The sequence below is a fragment of the Salmo trutta genome, chromosome 31 (genome assembly GCF_901001165.1).
Source record: "Salmo trutta chromosome 31, fSalTru1.1, whole genome shotgun sequence".
In the NCBI taxonomy this organism is placed as follows: domain Eukaryota; kingdom Metazoa; phylum Chordata; class Actinopteri; order Salmoniformes; family Salmonidae; genus Salmo; species Salmo trutta.
In genome coordinates, this window is record NC_042987.1 from 15316874 (window position 1) to 15334270 (window position 17397).

The 17397-nt window shown below is 42.1% G+C and overlaps 1 protein-coding gene across 6 annotated transcripts in view; it reads left to right on the forward strand.

Moving 5' to 3' along the window:
• Positions 1-1423: 1423 nt before the first annotated feature.
• The window catches only part of adgrl2b.1 (adhesion G protein-coupled receptor L2b, tandem duplicate 1), a 111893-nt gene continuing 95919 nt past the window's right edge, over positions 1424-17397 (forward strand). For 3 of the 6 annotated variants that reach the window (XM_029725424.1, XM_029725425.1, XM_029725426.1), the window contains exon 1: positions 1426-2071. The gene's annotated coding sequence lies outside the window, so the exon portion shown is untranslated. Of the gene's footprint in view, positions 2072-17397 lie in introns of all 6 variants that reach the window. The other 3 variants (XM_029725423.1, XM_029725428.1, XM_029725427.1) reach the window with 2 other exon arrangements.

Below are 17397 nucleotides of genomic sequence, written 5' to 3' on the forward strand. Positions count from 1 at the left end.
TGCATAAACTGTACAGTATATTAATAATCGGCAGTGTGATACCACGGTCAAAGGGAAACATACCTGGGAATTCTGGGAAACTGAACAAAATGACTATAAATCTGCTGAGTTCAATCCAGCTGACGGATATAATTTCCCCTCCAGTGCATCCATTGTTGTCCATAATGACTACAAGACATATACAGTTCACATTTGATGTTCCCACATAACAAGGTCATAAAACAACAGGGAATTACAATTTCTTGCCTGTAATCCAAAACGACATGTTGTCATCAGAGGACTTGCTCTGGGGGTTATGCATTGCAGTGACTCTGTGGTCATGTTGATAGCGTATACATACATAGCTGGTAAATGTATATAAACAGGTAGACAAACAGTTCCTATTGGCCTGTGGGTTACTAGAGGGATGCTTTTTGGTTTGTGTTGAAGTTGGATGTGTTTCGATGTGATGGCTTCTTGTGCTTGGCTGGCTTGCTTATGTAACAGAGTTAAGGACCTGCTGTAAGTTCACTCCACAGCTAGCTTGAAATGTCGCTGATAGAGCTATCCAATCGGTACCTTTTGTATAGCTGATTTGGTTTGCACGTTGTCAAGAAGGGCAGTCACGTGTGTTGCAGAGGATCACTGGTTTGAGCCCTGTACGGAGACAGGGACAGCGGAGGAAGCTAAACTGTGATGTCGTTTAAACTTATGTTTTTCCATGAGCAGTGGCCCCGTACAATCTCATTAAAGGTAGACTCCGCGATATGACGTACATGCAGAAAGTAAACAGCATAGTGGGTCCATTTCTGCAACAACTAAGAGCGTTGAAGTGCGAGGCTCAACTTCGCTGTTTTGGTCCCCTGGTTCCACACTGAAACAGTGTGAAGCAAACCCATACAACATGCATAGATACTGTGTGTGACTGTGTGAGAACTAAGTTTTGCAATTCGCTCATCTCAATATCTGCGGTGCTGCTCGTAACGCCATTTTGCTGAGTCTACCGTTAACTTCCTGGTGTGGCTTTTACACCTTTATCCAGATTACTCATCAGGTCCAGCTGAAATGATAATATAATAACAGAGCTGCATTTTCCCTTTTCCTGTTTTTCTTTAGTAGTGACAACTCCTGTTGTGAGAATGAGTATGAACCTACTGAGTGCCATAATAATAGCCCACTTTGAAATAAATGACATATTTCACAAACCCATATATTATACACGTGTTTAGATTAATCTTGAAATCTGTAGGCTATTTGACAGTCCCTGTTATCACTATCAATATCCAGCTACCAGCTCCTGCCTTTAGGGGCCCTATTCTTCATAGACAAATCCTATAGAAAACGGCTGAAAGCACCAGACACCAGTCCCTCCCTGCCTTTTTGCATGATCCGCGCCAGGTTTTAGGGTGGCCCATTGAAAGCCAGCTGTTGCAGAGCGGGGAGCCGGCCCAACGTTTCTCCTCGTATTTTTTGGTTTAGGAGTCCGACTGGCGCTGGCAGAGCGGTGTGTGATTGGAGCAACGCAGAGACTGCCTGGAGCACAAGCCCGACGCACAGACACAGGCCCCCGAACTATAGTCGCATTGTAGACTGTTTTAGCATTGTATTGGCGACTTTCCGAAAGGCTTGACATCGTCGTGGAATACGACTGCATGTTTTATTTTTAGGATATGTGCTGATATGCTTCTCATTCGCCTCTTTTAGGTCTTTTAGGCTACAATAACCGTGCAGTTTTTGAATTCATTGTGTCCAATCGAAGGGAAAATGTGGATGCGTGCGAGGGGGATATGGGAAAAAAACTATTGATTAATAGTTCCGATCAGCATCTCGCTAAGGAACCGTTTGTCCGGTCCTTGGGGACGCATGGACTTGGAGAGAGAGAGAGATACCTGCCACAAGAAACAACACGATCTGTCCCTCGTAATTGGAGCATGCATCGGAACCACGTACGTCTTTGTGTTGCCCGCTGCGTATTCCGAGCTTGAGGGGGGCCTCTAGCCTGCTGAAGGGGTGACCACTCTCTCCGTGTTCGTTCAATGCCAAACTGAAATATTCGTCAAACACCATTTAGGACTGACTGTTCACCTCAAATGTAAGTATTCAAACATTGGCATAGCATTCCATCATCGCGTTTGTACACTTGTGAGCCTACTTGTGAGCCTACTTGTGAGACATGTGTGAGTTTTTAGAGGCTAAGTTGAGAAAATAGACACTTCATTCCTTACGATATCGGTGTGGTACAAGTCACTAACTGACATTTTACCGAATTTCACTCCATTTTAAAAACACTTACAGATTGCTTGGCATTGACATCGCTTGAAAATAAACCAGTCTCTGTGAAAATGAGGTCTGTCTGCTACTGCATTCTATAACATACCAGCCTAAAGATTGGACATTCTGAGAAAATGAAATAATTGCATTTTACCAGACATCAGTGGTTCTCACATTAAGCGACTCCGGGCCATGGGTTTTATATATATAAAAGTTGCATGAGGCTTATCCAGATGTGGTTTCTTCAACGGCCATCGTTGCTCTGAATTGGATTCAATTCGAACTATTGTGATGAGAAAAAACATCTAGGCTAGTTATACAATGACATGCAATTAATGAATGGATGGAGAAGAGGGCTACTAACTGAAATCTAGTATTATGTGTTTATTATGTCTGTCTCGGAATGAGGGGTTCTCATTCTCTCGGTTTTGATCATCAGAATAGATCTCACCTGTGATGCTGAGGTGTTGGGTGATTCACTGTAAAAGAGACAGTAGCATAGTCACCTTGGATTTGAAAGAAAATGACAATTTATGTGCATTATGGTGACTTGGCTATAATTCTTTTTCTAGGTAACACGCTTTCAATTACAGAAGTGCAGTGATACTGTCAAATAAATGTAACATCGCCCATTACATGTAATCCCGTGGACACAACGACCTAAGTCAGGTGCTGTCTTCATCGACCTCTCCACTCCACGGCAGTAACATGAGATAATTTCACTGAACATGTATAATTCACAGATATCTAAGCCAACCATGTGTGATGACACGCACACACACACGCCAGTGCCTTATCTTATTGCCCCTGAGAGCTCAGCATCTCAGGGCTTGTAAGTAAGCATTTCAGTGTAAGGTCTACACCCGTTGTATGTGACAAAAAAAATTAGATTTGATGTGCTGCCGTGAATAGAGAGAGGCCTAGGCTACTGAAGGCATCAAATACAGCATTCATTTAAGGGACAGGTCGAAATTTAGTTGGGGAGGGGAGGGGGGAGCTGGCCCAACTCAAGGTGTCATAAAAAATTGCACCCCCCCAACATTACAAATATTTTCACATGACCCTCCCCTTGTACTGTAAAATAAATTGGACACCCTCCCCTCCTCATAGAATGAACTCAAAAATAATGTTTACTACCGCAAATAACAATAACTGTAGCGACCCTGTTATTAAACCTGAATATTGACTTTGCCACATCAGCATGCACGGAGGAGTTCACTCTCCCTGCCTGTTTCATCACACTACGATCAGAGCCGGCTGCAGACAATTATCAGCTAGGGGGAAATCAGATTTTCAACATTTTGATGCCATATTTATAAATGTATAGAATATATGCAACACATTTTCCACCAACAGGTTTCTGTGCCAATGCACTACACAATCAAAGTACAAAGCATACCGATTTTGGGCACTTCAATATAATGTTTTACTTGTCCTACACCACAATAAGTAGACTATTCCAATCACGACAAACATAAAATATATCTCTCCCTACCTTGTAGGTTTACCCAGTATCGAAGGCTTAGTTTGACAATCTCCGAGTGTCATTCAACTTTTTGGTGTTCTGTAACAGATGTCTCTTTCCATGGCCGCTGCACAGTTTGGATTTTTTATTTAATTATTTAACCTTTATTTAACTAAGCAAGTCAGTTAAGACCAAATTCTTATTTACAATGACGGCCTACCCCGGCCAAACCCTAACGACACTGGGCCAATTGTGTGCCGCCCTATGGGACTCCCAATCACGGCCGGTTGAGGTACAACCTGGAATCGATCCAGGGTCTGTAGTGACCCCTCTAGCACTGAGATGCAGTGCCTTAGACCGCTGCGCCACTCGGGTTGATTTTATTTGTCAGAACTTTTTTTTATGCACAGTACAAAGATTTTTTAAGTCATCTGGATTGAACAATAAAGTCAAGGACTTATTTACATTGTGGTCCAATTTTTTTTTTTTTACATAAATACATATACAATTACAGAGATGCAGATAAAAAAATTCTCAACCTCCAGATGAGTATGAGGGGGAATTTTAGGGACGATTCTTCCAAGCTTGTTTTGGCTGGTCTGTAGCTTATTCTTTAGATGTTTAGGGCTGCTGTTGAACCATGATGTGCAGGCATAATCACAGTGACATTGGACTAGCGCACTTGCCAGAGTCTTTAGGGTGTCTATGGGTTGGGTTTCCATCCAGTTGGGTTTCCATCCAATTTTGGCAGATTTTAATGTGAATATTCTAAAATCTGCATAGAAACAATATATATGCGCAAGAAAATAGCCGCTCGGTAGGATAATTGTATTGTCCCTAAACAAGATCAATAGCAGAGCTTTTTAAGCTGAATGTCTCATGTCTTCGCTGTTCTTTCATGCGCAATGATGCACCTGCCCTCTCTGCTGCCTATCAGCTATTCCTATTTGTTCTTGTGGATTCAAATTGAAAATTGATGTGGCTTTTATGTGTGGTATGATTGCTAGTTAGCCTATTGCAAATCTGGACAAATGATCTACCAACCACTATTGTCATTATGAATGATGGATAGACAGGTAGACTATACTGACCTGTGGAATAGTAAAAGTTAGCGTGTGGAAAAGCGTAGTTTCTAAATGATTAGTCTAATAAACTATATATAACAGAGGTGATGCAGTAGCTTACCTGTAGACACAACACTCAACTCACTACAGGGAGTAAATGTTGTTTGTGTTGGCCCATTCCATTTTCTACACTGGTGATGTGGCCTATTTAACTTAGTCAAATCAGAATGGGGAACGCACTTGAAAATATAAGCATTTTTAACAAGGTTATTTGATAAAATACTGGAATGGCCTATAAGTGATGGTAAAATGGAAATCCTGTCTAATTTGTTTTCAATACCGGTCTAGAAACCGCAGGAGCATCGTTTACTCATGTCAGAGTTGGGATGGGGAATTCACTGGGACAAATGTCCCGTTGCCCCCCCCCCCCCCTTCTCCCTACTCCTCCGCTCCCCCGCCCCAGACGCTATCTCTGTAGGTTGGTCCATTTGTCCAGGCCCGGGGTCCCCAGGGGAAGTGCCGTCTCATCTCACATCGGCTTGAGTGCAAATGGCTTCCATGTATGCTAGTGTGATTTCTCCTGGTTTTTCGTAACTATCAATTTACATATCAAAGTGGCTGCATTTCAATGGCAAGAACTTGAGCTACCTTCCCCCAAACAGTTTTGTCCGGAGAGGGGATGGGTGGCGGTGTGCTATAGAATAAGAATGGTGTTGTTTATTGCAGACAACTGGACAACATCAATATTCTGTGTGTGTGTGTGCGTGTTCTTGTGTTGGATTGCAAATGCATATTTAGTTAGGATTGACAGAGTTGGTAGGCCGCCATAATTCAATCCAAAATCCCCAAAGTAAGTAGCAAAAATAGACGACTACTCGTTGCCGTGTTCACTTGGGGATTTTGGAAGGAGCTTATTTAAATATGTTGACTTGTGATTAATTTTTACAAAAAATGTTAAAACTAGAACATGATTTAAAATGAAATTAATTTAAACCTTTACAGCTCACTTTTAGTTTGCTATTTCCTCACATAATAAAAGTATAAAGTAGGGTTATACTTGGGATAAACACCAGAACCCCTCTCCTCAGCTCTTTAATAAAGATAACTCAAGGTGAAACTACACAATAGGCCTACATGCTTTAAGTGGCATGTTGTGTAATTAGTTTAGTAAAATAATAATATAATAATAATAATTCACGCTAAAAGGTCAGTAGATTTATATTTCAGGGCTGCTGTGTAACGAAACACAGTTTTTGTTAATTACACGTTTTACTGTAAATCAATACAGATTTCTGGATGCCTCTTCGAGAGCTTTGTGTAAAGCACTGTTTTGAGCAACCAATGGCCTCTAATGTTTCTCTGTTAAAGAGATCATGTTTATTTTCAATGCAATGCAGCTGTTGCTCTTCTGTGAAAGAATGCCTTGCTGAGTGTGGTCTTGCTGTGGTTATTATTTTGAAAATGTTTCTTTAATATCTTATCAAACATTACCTAATAGGGATGTCGAACACAATTAAATTGGGAAGAATCAGCACACACACACACACACACACACACACACACACACACACACACACACACACACACACACACACACACACACACACACACACACACACACACACACCTCCTCACAAATGGGTAACAATATATGACAGTCAAGAAAGAGGAAAAGCCTCTTCCCCTCCCTCATTCTTTCCATTTTCTTTCTTCCATTTCTTCTGGAATTTACATAGCTCAAACCCATTATTTGCAGCTCAGGTTGCTATAAATCAGGGTGGCCTATAGAGGAAGGAAGGTCCTAAAAATCGACCCAACTCGTGTAAAAATCAAATATACTGTTCTCTCAGCTACCGCACGGCGAGCGGTGCCGATGCACCAGGTCTGGAACCAACAGGTCCCTGAACAGCTTCTACCTCCAAGCCATAAGACTTGTAAATATATAGTAAATCTCTTTAGCTATTTTGTTAACTATTTAACTATCTGCATTGACCATTTTCTTGCACTAACTTGTATGTCTCATCACATATGCTGCTGCTACTCTTTATTATCTGTCACTTTATTCGTAGTTATACTGAACAAAAAACAAACACAACATGCAACGATTTCAAAGATGGGTGGGCCTATGCCTGGCAGCCAGGCCCACCCACTGGGGAGCCAGGCCTCACCAATCAGAATGGCTTTTTCCTCACAATATGGCTTTATGACAGACAGAAATACCCCGACACACACACAACCTCAGACAAACGCGCAGGTGAAGTAGTCGGATGTGGAGGTCCTGGGCTGGCGTGGTTATGCGTGGTCTGTGGTTGTGAGGCCGGTTGGACATACAGCCAAATTCTCTGAAACCAAGTTGGAGGCAGCTTGTCATAGAGAAATTAACATTCAATTCTCTGGCAACAGCTCTGGTGGACATTCCTGCAATCAGCATGACAATTTCATGCTCCCTCAAAACTTGAGACATCTGTGGCATTGTGTTGTGCGGCAAAACTGCACATTTTAAAGTGGCCTTTTATTGTCCCCAGCACAAGGTGCACCTGTTTAATGATCATGTTGTTTAATCAGCTTCTTGATATGCCACACCTGTCAGGTGGATGGATTATCTTGGCAAAGGACAAATGCTCACTAATAGGGATGTAAACAAATTTGTGCACAGCATTTGAGAGTAATACGTTTTTTGTGCGTATGTAAGATTTTATGCAATTTTTTTATTTCAGCTCATGAAACATGGTACCCACACTTTACATGTTGCGTTTATATTTTTGTTCAGTACATGTACATACCTACCTCAATTACCTCGTACCCCTGCACATCGACTCGGTACTGGTAACCCGTGTATATAGTCAAGTTGCTCATTGTGTGTTTATTACTTTTATTATTACATGTTTTACCTTTTCTATGATTTCTCTATTTTCTTTCTCTCTGTATTGTTGGGAAGGACACGTCAGTAAGCATTCCACTGATAGTCTACACCTGTTGTTTACGAACCATGTGACAAATACAGTTTGATTTGATTGATAGGACCTCAATCCGCAGTTGCTACAACCATTTTTTTTCACTTATAAATGAATGATATGTACCCATTGATTCATGAAGAATATAATGTATAAATGCCTCATTAACTTAGTTCAATTGTCGTACCCCATCAGTACCCAAAATATAAGTTTGTTTTACTCCAATGTTTGTAAACCAAGGTAAATGTGAAGAAACACTATATACAGTGCCTTCAGAAAGTATTCACACCACTTGACTTTTTACACATTTTGTTGTGTTAGACTGAATTTAAAATGTATTAAATTGAGACTTTGTGTTACTAGCCTACACACAACACCCCATAATATCAAAGTGGAATTATGTTTTTTGAATTTTTTAAACAAATTAATTAAAATGAAAAGCTGAAAAGTCTTGAGTCAATAAGTATTCAACCTGTTTGTTATGGCAAGCCTAAATCAGTTCAGGAATAAAAATGTGCTTATCAGGTTGCATGGACTCACTCTGTGTGCAATAATAGTGTTCAACATGATTTTTGAATGACTACCTCATCTCTGTACCCCACACATACAATTATCTGTAAGGTCCCTCAGTTGAGCAGTGAATTTCAAACACAGATTCAACCACAAACACCAGAGAGGTTTTCCAATGCCTCGCAAAGAAGGGCGCCTATTAGTAGATGGTTAAAAAGAAAATGCAGACTTTAAATATCCCTTTGAGCATGGTGAAGTTATTCCACTTTGGATGGTGTATCAATACACCCAGTCACTGCAAAGATGCAGGCTTCCTTCCTAACTCAGTTGCCGGAGATGAAAGAAACCGCTCAGGGATTTCACGAGGCCAATGGTGACTTTTTAAAACAGTTAAAGTTTAATGGCTGTGATAGAAGAACAACAACAACATTGTAGTTAATCCACAATACTCACCTAAATGACAGCCGGAAAAGATGGAAGCCTGTCAGAATCAAAATATGCATCATTTTTGCATTAAGGCACTAAAGTAAAACTGCAAAAAATGTGCCAAAGAAAATGCTTTGTCCTGAATACAAAGTGTTATGTTTGGGGCAAATCCAACACAATAAACGGAATAGAGCTAAGCACAAAATCCTAGAGGAAAAACAGGTTCGGTCTGCTTTCCAACAGACACTGGGAGACAAATTCACCTTTCAGCAGGATAATAACCTAAAACACATGGCAAAATATACACTGGAATTGCTTACCAAGATGACATTAAATGTATGGCTGTCTAGCAATGATGAACTACCAACTTGACAGAGCTTGAAGCATATAAAAAAGTATCTTAGAGACTTACAGAGGGATTCAAAACTGTAATTGCTGCCAAAGGTGATTTCTAACAGGTATGAATGCATTCTGAAGACACTGTAGCCTCAACATGGTTAAAACTATACTTTTGATATCATGTATGGTCAGTCCTTGCTTCCAACCTTGCATCCACAGATCTGTCTATGAATTTGAGAGTGGTTAGCTTTTTACAGAAACAGGGGCGGGGATTTCACCTTATTGTTTCAACTGCTGATTGCCAGTTTAATAGTGAAGAAGCCTTGCTGGCTGTTGCTCTGTGTGCCTGTTGATGTGGCTGGTCACAGAGACCCTGGTTAAGTCCCAAATGGCACCATATTCTCTATATAGTGTACTACTTTTGACCAGGGCCTATAGACCTCTGGTCAAAAGTGAACTAAACTCAGCAAAAAAAGAAACGTCCCTTTTTCAGGACCCTGTCTTTCAAAGATAATTAGTAAAAATCCAAATAACTTCACAGATCTTCATTGTAAAGGGTTTGATTAATGAACCATAAGCAATTAATGAACATGCACCTGTGGAACGGTTGTTAAGACACTAACAGCGTACAGACAGTAGGCAATTAAGGTCACAGTTATGAAAACTTACGACACTAAAGAGGCCTTTCTACTGACTTGGAGACAGGACGGACAGACCAAGTGCAGTGGCAGACCACGTGTAACAACACCTGCATAGGATCGGTACATCCGAACATCACACCTGCGGGACAGGTACAGGATGGCAACAACAACTGCCCGAGTTACACCAGGAACGCACAATCCTTCCATCAGTGCTCAGACTGTCCGCAATAGGCTGAGAGAGACTGGACTGAGGTCTTGTAGGCTTGTTGTAAGGCAGGTCCTCACCAGACATCACCGGCAACAACGTCACCTATGGGCACAAACCCACCATCGCTGGACCAGACAGGACTGGCAAAAAGTGCTCTTCACTGACGAGTTGCGGTTTTGTCTCACCAGGGGTGATGGTTGGATTCGCGTTCATCGTCGAAGGAATGAGCGTTACACTGAGGCCTATACTCTGGAGCGGGATTGATTTGGAGGTGGAGGGTCCGTCGTGGTCTGTGTCACAGCATCATCGGACTAAGCTTGTTGTCATTGCAGGCAATCTCAACGCTGTGCGTTACAAGGAAGACATCCTCCTCCCTCATGTGGTACCCTTCCTGCAGGCTCATCCTGACATGACCCTCCAGCATGACAATGCCACCAGCCATACTGCTGGTTCTGTGTGTGATTTCCTGACAGGAATGACAGGAATGTCAGTGTTCTGCCATGGCCAGCAAAGAGCCCGGATCTCAATCCCATTGAGCACATCTGGGACCTGTTGGATCGGAGGGTGAGGGCTGGGGCCATTCCCCTCAAATGTCCGGGAACTTTCAGGTTCCTTGGTGGAAGAGTGGGGTAACATCTCACAGCAAGAACTGGCAAATCTGGTGCAGTCCATGAGGAGAAGATGCACTGCAGTACTTAATGCAGCTGGTGGCCACGCCAGATACTGACTGCTGATTTTGATTTTGACCCCCCCTGTTCAGGGACACATTATTCCATTTCTGTTAGGCATGACTGATTAATTAGGGCCGATTTCAAGTTTTCATAACAATCGGTAGTCTGCCTTTTTGGTCGCTGATTATGTCCTATTACATTGTATTCCATGAGCAAACTGCGTGGCAGTCTGACCACCTGTTACGTGAGTGCAGCGTCAAAAGGACTTTGTGGCTGCAATGAGCCAAGTTAAATTGCTAGCTAGCATTAAACTTATCTTAAAAAAACAATCATTCTTCACGTAGTTACTAGTTAACAACACATGGTTGATGATATAACTAGGTTAACGAGCTTGTCCTGCGTTGCATATAGTCAATGCCGTGCCTGTTAATTTATCATCAAATCACAGCCTAATTCAACTTCGCGAAAAAAGCACATTCGTTGCACAAATGTACCTAACCATAAACATCAATGCCTTTCTTGAAATCAATACACGGAAGTATATTTTTTTAAACCTGCATATTTAGTTAAAATAAATGCATGTTAGCAGGCAATATTAGCTTGGGAAATTGTGTCACTGTTCTTGCGTTCAGTGCAAGCAGAGTCAGTGTATATGCAACAGTTTAGGCTGCCTGGCTCGTTGCGAACTGTGTTTCTTCCTAACAAAGACCGTAATACATTTTCCAGAATTTTACTTAATTTTGCCATAACATTGAAGGTTGTGCAATGTAACAGCAATATTTAGACTTAGGGTTGCCACCCTTTCGACAAAATACGGAATGGTTCCGTATTTCACTGAAAGAATAAGCGTTTTGTTTTTCGAAATGATAGTTTCCGGATTTGATCATATTAATGACCAAAGGCTCGTATTTCTGTGTGTTTATTATAATTAAGTCTATTATTTGATATTTCATAGAGCAGTCTGACTGAGCGGTGGTAGGCAGCAGCAGGCTCGTAAGCATTCATTCAAACAGCACTTTACTGCGTATGCCAGCAGCTCTTCGCAATGCTTGAAGCACAGCGCTGTTTGACTTCAAGCCTATCAACTCCCGAGATTAGGCTGGCAATACTAAAGTGCCTATAAGAACATCCAATAGTCAAAGGTATATAAAATACAAATGGTATAGAGAAAAATATTTGACGCGTCATAATTCCTATAATAACTAACCTAAAACTTCTTAACTGGGAATATTGAAGAACTGGGAATATTGAACCACCAGCTTTCATATGTTCTGAGCAAGGAACTTAAACGTTAGCTTTTTTACATGGCACATATTGCACTTTTACTTTCTTCTCCAACACTGTGTTTTTGCATTATTTAAACCAAATTGAACATGTTTCATTATTTATTTGAGACTAAATAGATTTTATTTATGTATTATATTAAGTTAAAATAAAAGTGTTCATTGTTCATTCAGTATTGTTGTAATTGTCATTATTACAAATATATATAAAAATTGCCCGATTAATCGCTATCGGATTTTTTTGGTCCTCCCAATAATCGGTATCGGCGTTGAAAAATCCTTTTCGGTCGACCTCTAGTTTATATAGGGAATAGCAAGCCATTTGGGACGCAACTCCAGAGGCAGTGGATGTAAATGCCAGGGGTGGCGTGTAAAGCGGTGCGTCTGTTTAGGGGTCAGTGGCCCTGATCATCCTGTCTCCCGGTCGTAAAGTGAACCCAGCACTCCACACACACACACACACACACACACACACACACACACACACACACACACACACACACACACACATACACATACACATACACATACACACACACACACACACACACAGAGAGAGACTCACCTGCCATCTTCAATCACAAGGGGCCGGTTTGACAGCTGTCTTGTTATGTTTCTCTGACACACTCACTGTCAAAAGCTAGGAACAAACAGATGGAGACTGAGCAAACGGGAGGAAATGAAGGAGAGAGGGGTGTGAGGAAGAGGAGGAAGATGGGTTTGTTTGATCAGTATTTAGTCTTAATCGCGAATGCCCATCATAGCTTTTTCATCATCTGTCTTCCTCCTTTTTATATCCACTTAGAAAAATGGACTGAGACTGGAACAAATTGCATTGTGTTAGGTTAGCTGACCAATTCGATTTAACGTATTCCTTTGGTATTTCTATTGAGAACAGGGCATCGGAAAGGGTCAAAATCTCCCTCACCACCCTCTGTGCTTTAAATGACAGTTAACTTTCCCCCACTGCTTCTTAAATGGATGTTTAATGATATGTTGAGGCCCTGGAGCTGAGCTATAGAGCAAATGAGCCCTGGATATGTTCACACCAAACAGCTCCCTCCTTACTTACCCTCCCTAGTCCTTTCAATACGGAACGCTTTTCCCACTGTTAAGAAAGCAAACCCCCTTGGTGTTGTTGAAGTCCTCATCTTCCAGAGGGGAGCAGAGGGGCTGGTAGTTCTTTGAGTGATGGATGATTTTTGGGTCCGTGTTTAACCCTTTGGAGTGTGTAAAGCTGCCCCAGTGGGATACGTGTCGCCGGGGTGTGATGGATGGGCAGGTGTCCTGAGGCTCCGACTATCAAGAGATTAGCAATGACCTGTGAGTTGCCTGGACCACCTTCAGAGATGCTCTTTGATGCTGTACCACCACTGGACTGGACGTTAGAATAAGAAGACACTGCTCTGAGACTTGTCTCAGGGGAATGGACACGTGATGTGCTTTATTTGGCGGTCTGACATACCTTCAGGTCACAGGAAGTGTTGCCCTTATACAGGTCAAGTGGTATGCTTTTGTCTTGGTAGGGTGGATTAGGCTGAGGCAGATCTGAGGCCTGCGACTAATTATGTTTTTTTTTGTTATCAATGATTTCTAGAAATGGCAAGTTTAGAATTTACAGGTCCCACGCAATTGGAGTCATGTTTCCCTTTCCTTTTTGAAGGATTGTTCATTTGATTGAACAGACAGACTTACATAAAACTGGACTTGAAGTGTCTTCTCCCAGGATTCTGCATGATTATCTTTGTTAATTTTGGCCATCGCCGTCGTTCTTTGCCATCACCATCCACACAGGTTTTAACATGCATCATAACTGGAAATTAGTCTAAACATAAATCAAAAATGCATTGATATTGTAATGCGATGCTTACTGGCGGCAGAGAAGTCAGGCGCAGGAGAGCGAAAACTGATTTACAATGGTTGTGTTTAATAACCATAAACCACCGTCAACAGAACAATACAATAAATGGGTCAAACAAAACCCGGTAAATACCAGCATACCGTGCACAAGCACTACAACAAACAATTACGGACAAGGACATGGGGGGGGAACAGAGGGTTAAATACACAACATGTAATTGATGAAATTGGAACCAGGTGTGATGGAAGACAAGACAAAACCAATGGAAAGTGGATCGGCGATGGCTAGAAGGTCGGTGACGTCGACCGCCGAACGCCGCCCGTATAAGGAGAGGGACCAACTTCGGCGGAAGTCGTGACAGATATGAACATGTATGCGTAAATCATTAGCATAAATTCTCTCATCGCATGAAGGTTTGTTATTTTAATATCTGCATACAAGTAAGACAAAGAATTTGCTTATCTGAGAGCCATTCACACTCCATCAAACCAATGTTATTCCTTTGAATTCATCTCTGGGGCCTGTTCTCATGATAGACACATTGCATTTCTTTGTAAAATTGTTTCAGAGGATTTGAGCAAATAACTGTCGGACTATACTTTTTTAACAGATGCCATGGGCTTTCTGGTCACTGATGACACATCACCATAATCCACATTCAGATATAATTACTTTTGGGATCTGTTTGAGAATTGTAATTTTTTTGTTATTTTAATTGTTGCGCTTCATTCACACATTGCATAATAAACTCAGCAAGAAAAGAAACGTCCTCTCACTGTCAACTGCAATTATTTTCAGCAAACTTAACATGTGTAAATATTTGTATGAACATAAGATTCAACAACTGAGACATAAACTGAACAAGTTCCACAGACATGTGACTAACAGAAATTGAATAATGTGTCCCTGAACAAAGGGGGGGTCAAAATCAAAAGCAACCGTCAGTATCTGGTGTGGCCACCAGCTGCATTAAGTACTGCAGTGCGTCTCCTCCTCATGGACTGCACCAGATTTGCCAGTTCTTGCTGTGAGATGTTACCCCACTCTTCCACCAAGGCACCTGCAAGTTCCCGGACATTTCTGGGGGGAATGGCCCAAGCCCTCACCCTCCGATCCAACAGGTCCCAGATGTGCTCAATGGGATTGAGATCCGGGCTCTTCGCTGGCCATTGCAGAACACTGACATTCCTGTCTTGCAGGAAATCACACACAGAACCAGCAGGATGGCTGGTGGCATTGTCATGCTGGAGGGTCATGTAAGGATGAGCTCGCAGGAAGGGTACCACATGAGGGAGGAGGATGTCTTCCCTGTAACGCACAGCGTTGAGATTGTCTGCAATGACAACAAGCTCAGTCCAATGATGCTGTGACACACCGCCCCAGACCATGACGGACCCTCCACCTCCAAATTGATCCCGCTCCAGAGTACAGGCCTCGGTGTAACGCTCATTTCTTTGACGATAAACGTGAATCCGACCATCACCCCTGGTGAGACAAAACCGCAACTTGTCAGTGAAGAGCACTTTTTGCCAGTCCTGTCTGGTCCAGCGACGGTGGGTTTGTGCCTGTAGGTGACGTTGTTGCCGGTGATGTCTGGTGAGGACCTGCCTTACAACAGGCCTACAAGCCCTCAGTCCAGCCTCTCTCAGCCTATTGCGGACAGTCTGAGCACTGATGGAGGGATTGTGCGTTCCTGGTGTAACTCGGGCAGTTGTTGTTGCCATCATGTGCCTGTCCCGCAGGTGTGATGTTCGGATGTACCGATCCTGTGCAGGTGTTGTTACACGTGGTCTGCTACTGTGAGGACGATCAGCTGTCTGTCCTGTCTCCCTGTAGCGCTGTCTTAGGTGTCTCACAGTACGCACATTGCAATTTATTGCCCTGGCGACATCTGCAGTCCTCATGCCGTCATATCGTCTGTAAGCTGTTAGGGTCTTAACGACCGTTCCACAGGTGCATGTTCGTTAGTTGTTTATGGTTCACTGAACAAGCATGGGAATTAGTGTTTAAGCCCTTTATAATGAAGATCTGTGAAGTTATTTGGATTTTTACGAATTATCTTTGAAAGACAGGGTCCTGAAAAGGGGACATTTATTTTTTCGCTGAGTTTATAAGCAGAGAGAACTATTTTTCTATTCCTTGTAGGTGGAGCGGAAGCTTATTTACTTTGTTTGTGCATTGTCCAAGTCCCGAACATAAATGTCAAGATATTGCTGGCATTTGACGTGAGGATTTTTTTCCATCAGAAGACTGTTATTGCCAATTTCAAATATAGTTTTTAGGGGTGGAAAACAATGCTTCCATAGACACAGCATCACTATCACCTGTGGTCTTCAGAAACCCCCCTTTCCTCTCCCCACCATGTCTAATGTCCATTTTGCTGTCTGTTTGTGCCACACATGGGGCTCGAAATGGAACCATTATGTTTCCAATGTGAGGGAGCCATTGTCAAAGTCCTTGAACGTTTGATTGGCAGCCCCCTGTCTGTCACCCAATCTGAGATACTATGAGCACCAGGAAATGATGGGAAGGCAACAAATGGAACCGATTATCCAGCTGGTGAGTTCACACTTTTAGTCTTTCATACGGCGCTGTCCATTTTTCTGTCTTTTACACAGCACTGTCTATCTTGGTCCATGATAGTGGTTGTTAGCCTGCACTGCACTGAACTAGAATGGCCTGATAGACAGCTCTCTCACTTGATATTTATTGAATGAATATTGTTCACTGCCCAGGTTTTCTGTGTTTGTGTTAATCCAATGACACTGTTTTTCAGAAATTTTGCAACCATTACCGCCAACAATCAGATGATATCATCTATCTTATTTTGCGCTGATTATTTGCCGTGGGTTGTTGTGGCCTGACTGGCCTCATAACAAAGAATTCACTCTTAATTCTATGTACTTGTCTCTGCGTCTGCATCTGCATGATGTTTGGAAAGAATAACATCCCAACCCAAATGGCATACTGAACAAACCGAACAAACCAAAGCAATTCTCCCATTCAGAGTCAGAGCCAGACTCCTTCATCCCCCCCCCCCTTTTTCCCTTCCTTGAGTTGTGATGATTTGTTCCATTTCAAAAGCGTCCTGAAGACCGAGCGGCTGCAGGCAGAGAGAGATGAGAGGGAAAATGAAAGAGAGAGGTGGTAGAGAGAGAGAAAGAAAGGGAGGGAGAGAAAGAAAGAGCTAGCGAGAGCAGGGCTCTGTTGTTGATCAGCCAAGCAAATCAGATCTTGATGATATTTGGAGAACAGAGTTGTGATTGCTGATTGCTCTGGCAGTTTTAATTAGAGAGTCGTAAGCAGCCTGTCTTCTCTCTGCTGAACACAGTTAACTATCAAACATACTTAAATGGAACAAATAATTACTTTGTTGATGGTTAGAGTAACAGAAAAAAGCGGAAATGTTTTTTGGCAATAGGCCCTAATTAAATATTTAATTTTATGTGATTGCAAACAGGATTTTGTAAAAGGTTTTGAGTAAATGATGTACTTGATGTACAGTATATGCCATTTACCTCATGGGCATGCCGCATATGATGTGCTGTATCTAATCCTACCCTACCCATCTTAATGAGGGAAATAATGTCATATCAAGAAGAAAAAAACGATGTGAAGAAACATGAAAAGATGTCTTTGAAGTTTAGCATACCATACACCATGCCTATAGGAAACCTGAGCTGAATCTTAAACCCAAACCCTTTCCAACCAATCCTTGCTTGCTA